Here is a 5,109-nt window from a genome sequence, read left to right on the forward strand (position 1 = left end):
CTCACATCCATACATGACCACTGGAAAAACCATAGCCTTGACTAGACAGACCTTTGTTGGCAAAGTCATGTCTGCGCTTTTGAATATGCTATCTAGGTTGGACATAACTTTCCTTCCAAAGAGTAAGCGTCTTTTAATTTCATGGCTGCAGTCACCATCTGCAGTCATTTTGGAGCCCCCAACAATAAATTCTGACCCTGTTTCCAGTGTTTCCCCATCTATTTCTCATGAAGTGATGGGACCAGATGCCATGATCTTAGCTTTCTGAATGTTGAGCTTTAAGCCAACTTTTTCACTCTCCACTTTCACTTTCATCAAGAGGCTTTTTAGTTCCTCTTCACTTTTTGCCATAAGGGTGGTGTCATCTGCATATCTGAGGTTATTGATATTTCTCCTGGCAATCTTGATTCCAGCTTGTGCTTCTTCCAGCCCAGCGTTTCTCACGATGTACTCTGCATATAAGTTAAATAAGCAGGGTGACAATATACAGCCTTGACATACTCCTTTTCTTATTTGGAACCTGTCTGTTGTTCCATGACCAGTTCTAACTGTTGCTTCCTGACCTGCATATAGGTTTCTCAAGAGGAAGTGGTCAAATAGGAGATGGCAAGATTGAACATTGACATTTTAGCTATCAGTGAACTAAAATTGACTGGAATGGGTGAATTTAACTCAGATGACCATTATATCTACTACTGTGGGCAAGAATCTCTTAAAAGTAATGGAGGAGCCGTCATAGTCAACAAAGGAGTCTGAGATGCAGTTGTTGGGTGCAATCTCAAAAATGAAAGAATGATCTCTGCTCATTTCTAAGGCAAATCGTTCAGTATCACAGTAATCTAAGTCTATGCCACAACCAGTAACACTGAAGAAGCTGAAGTTGAACAGTTCTATGAAGACCTAGAAGATCTTATAGAACTAACACCCCCAAAAGATGTCCTTTTCATTATAGGGGATTGGAATGCAAAAGTAGGAAGTCAAGAAATACCTGGAGTAACAGGCTAATTTGGCCTTGGAGTACAGAATGAAGCAGGGCAAAGGCTAATTGAGTTTTGCCAAAAGAATGCACTTTTCATAGCGAACACCCTCTTACAACAACAGAAGAGATGGCTCTGCACATGGGCATCACCAGATGGTCAACATTGAAATCAGATTGATTATATTCTTTGCAGCCAAAGATGGAGAAACTTTATACAGTCAGCAAAAACAAGACCGGGAGCCAACGGTGGCTGAGATCATGAACTCCTTATTGCCAAGTTCAGAATTAGCAGAGGAGGATATTAAAACACTTATTATCCATCAAAAACTTGTACAAAATGTTCCTAGCAGCTTTATTCATGATAGTTAAGACTGGAAGCAGTACAGCCATCCATTAGCAAGAATATGGATAAACAGACCTCTTAGCAATAAGAAGGATCGTTCTGGAAAAGATACAACATCAATGAATCTCAAGAATACTTTTTCTGTGTGAAAAAAAGCCAAGCCTAAAAAAGTACATACTGTTTGAATGATTCCACATATTCAACAGTGTGGAGATTCCTTAAAAAACTGGAAATAGAACTGCCTTATGATCCAGCAATCCCACTGCTGGGCATACACACTGAGGAAACCAGAAGGGAAAGAGACACGTGTACCCCAATGTTCATCACAGCACTGTTTATAATAGCCAGGACATGGAAGCAACCTAGATGTCCATCAGCAGATGAATGGATAAGAAAGCAGTGGTATGTATACACAATGGAGTATTACTCAGCCATTAAAAAGAATACATTTGAATCAGTTCTAATGAGATGGATGAAACTGGAGCCTATTATACAGAGTGAAGTAAGGCAGAAATAAAAACACCAATACAGTATCCTAACGCATATATATGAAATTTAGAAAGATGCCAACAATAACCCTGTGTACGAGACAGCAAAAGAGACACTGATGTATAGAACAGTCTTATGGACTCTGTGGGAGAGGGAGAGGGTGGGAAGATTTGGGAGAATGGCATTGAAACATGTAGAATATAATGTATGAAACAAGTTGCCAGTCCAGGTTCGATGCACGATACTGGATGCTTGGGGCTAGTGCACTGGGACGACCCAGAGGGATGGTATGGGGAGGGAGGAGGGAGGAGAGTTCAGGATGGGGAACACATGTATACCTGTGGCAGATTCACTTTGATATTTGGCAAAACTAATACAATATTGTAAAGTTTAAAAATAAAATAAAATAAAATAAAATTTTCAAACAGGTAAAATTAAACTATGATGATAGAAATTAGTTTATGGTTCCTTTTGTGATGAGGGGATAAACAGAGAAAGAAGACAAGACCATTTTAGGGTAATAAAATGTCCTGTCACCAATTGTGATGTGAATTATAAGAGTGTATACATTGTAAAAATGTATCAAGCTTCACAGACTCTGCATTTCACACAATAAAAATTTTTGTTAAAGTTGTAAATAATTGAATGGAAAATTAGGCACTTCATTTTTAAGAGCAAATCAAATGGCCAATAATAAACATCTGAAAACATGCTTAGTGTCATTGGGATTCAGGAAAAAAAATAAGTTAGGACCACAGTGAAATGGCAGAATAGAAGGATGTGTACTCATCTTCTCCTGCAAGAACTCCAAAATTGCAACACACTGCTGAACAACCATCAACAGGAGAATGTTGGATCCCACCAAAAAAATTACCCCACGTCCAAGGGCAAAGGCAAAGACCCAACAAGATAGTAGGAAGGGAAAAATTGCATTTAGAATCAAGCCCCATACCCACCAGAGATGCTTGGAGGGCTCAAGCAAAGCCTTGTGTGCACCAGGATCCAGAGACTCCACAGAGACTGAGCCAGACATGCCTTTGAGTGTTTCAGTGTCTTCTGTGGAGGCACGGGTCAACAGAGGCAGAGGTTCTGGTTGAAGCAGACCTGAGGCATGCAGTATGTGGCATAAGTACTCTTGGAGGAGTTCACCATTAGCCCTATCATAGAGCTGCTGAGCAAATGACCCACAAACTTTGGAACAATTATACCAAACAAACTCTCGTGCTGTTAAGATAATTTTAGGACCCACAACATATTTTCCAACCTGGGGATCTGGCAAAGGGACTTCTCCAGAACCCCCAGGGAATTTGATTTTGGAGGCCAGTGAGATTTCATTATAGAACTTCCACAGGACTGGAGAAACAGACTCTTGAAGGGCACAAACCGAACTTTGTGCACACTGGGAGCCAGGAGATAGGAGAAATGTCCCCACAAGAGATTGAGCCACACATGCCTGTGAGTGTCTAGGAGTCTTCAACAGAGGCGTGGGTTGACAATGGCCTGCGGCAGGTCAGAGGCACTCAATACAACAGTGCATACACTAGTTCTTTTGAAGGAGGTCACCATTACAGGCCAAACTACAGGGAGGGAACACAGCTCCATCCATCAACAGAAAATTGGATTCAAGATTTACTAAGCCCATCAGAACAAGACCCAGTTTCCCCACAGTCAGTCTCTCCCACCAAGAAGTTTCCATAAGCTTCTTATCATTATCCATCAGAAGGCAGAAAGAATGAAAACCACAGTCCCATAAAACTAACTAAACTGATCACATGGATCACAGGCTTGTCTAACTCAATGAAACTATGAGCCATGTCAAAAAGGACAACCCAAGACAGATGGGTCATGGTGGAGAGTTCTGACAAAACGTGATCCACTGGAGAAGGGAATGGCAAACCACTTCGGTGTTATTGCCTTGAGATCCCATGAACAGTATGAAGGCAAAAAGATATGACACTGAAAGATGAACTCCGCAGGTGGGTAGGTGCCCATATGCTAGTGGAGAACAGTAGAGAAATAACTCTGGAAAGAATGAAGAGATGGAGCCAAAGTGAAAACAATGCTCAGCTGAAGATGTGATTGGTAATGGAAGTAAAGTCTGATGCTGTAAAGAACAATATTGCTCAGGAACCTGGTATGTTAGGTCCATGAATCAAGGTAAATTGGAAGTGGTCAAACAGGAGATGCCAAGAGTGAACATCAGCATTTTAGGAATCAATGAACTAAAATCAACTGGAATGGCTGAATTTAACTCAGATGACCATTATATCTACTACCGTGGGCAGGAATCCCTTAAAAGTAATGGAAGAGCCGTCACAGTCAAAAAAAGAGTCTGAGATACAGTTCTTGGGTGCAATCTCAAAAACAACAGAATGATCTCTGCTCATTTCCAAGGCAAACCATTCAATTTCACAGTAATCCAAGTCTATGCCCCAACCAGTAATGCTGAAGAAGCTGAAGTTGAACAGTTCTATGAAGACCTAGAAGACCTTCTGGAAGTAACACCCAAAAAAAGATGTCCTTTTTGTTGTAGGAGACTGGAATGCAAAAGTAGGAAGTCAAGAAATACCTGGCGTAACAGGCAAATTTGGCCTTGGAGTACAAAACCAAGCAGGTCAAAGGCTAATAGAGTTTTGCCAAGAAAATGCACTGGTCATAGCAAACACCCCCTTCCAACAATACAAAACAAGACTCTACACATGGACATCACCTGATGGTCAATACTGAAATCAGATTGATTATATTCTTTGCAGCCAAAGATGGAGAAACTTTATACAGTCAGGAAAAACAAGACTGGGAGATGACTGTGGCTCAGATCATGAACTGCTTATTACAAAATTCAGACTTAAATTGAAGAAAATAGGGGAAATCACTATACCATTCATGTATGACCTAAATCAAATCTCTTATGATTATACAGTGGAAATGACAAATAGATTCAAGGATCTGATAGAGTGCCTGAAGAACTATGGACAGAGGTTCATGACACTGTACAGCAGGAAGTGATCAAGATGATCCCCAAGAAAAAGAAATGCAAAAGGCAAGCAAAATGGTTGTCCTAGGAGGCCTTACAAATAGCTGAGAAAAGAAGAGAAGTAAAAAACAAAGGAGAAAAGAAAAGATATACCCATTTGAATGCAGAGTTCCAGAGAATAGCACAGGGAGATAAGAAAGCCTTCCTCAGTGATCGATGCAAGGAAATAGAGGAAAATGATAGAATGGGAAAGACTAGAGATCTCTTCAAGAAAATTAGAAATACCAAGTGAACATTTCAGGCAAAGATGGGTACAAGAAAAGA

This window comes from Bison bison, unplaced genomic scaffold (genome assembly GCF_000754665.1).
Source record: "Bison bison bison isolate TAMUID 2011002044 unplaced genomic scaffold, Bison_UMD1.0 scf7180017864468, whole genome shotgun sequence".
Taxonomy (NCBI): domain Eukaryota; kingdom Metazoa; phylum Chordata; class Mammalia; order Artiodactyla; family Bovidae; genus Bison; species Bison bison.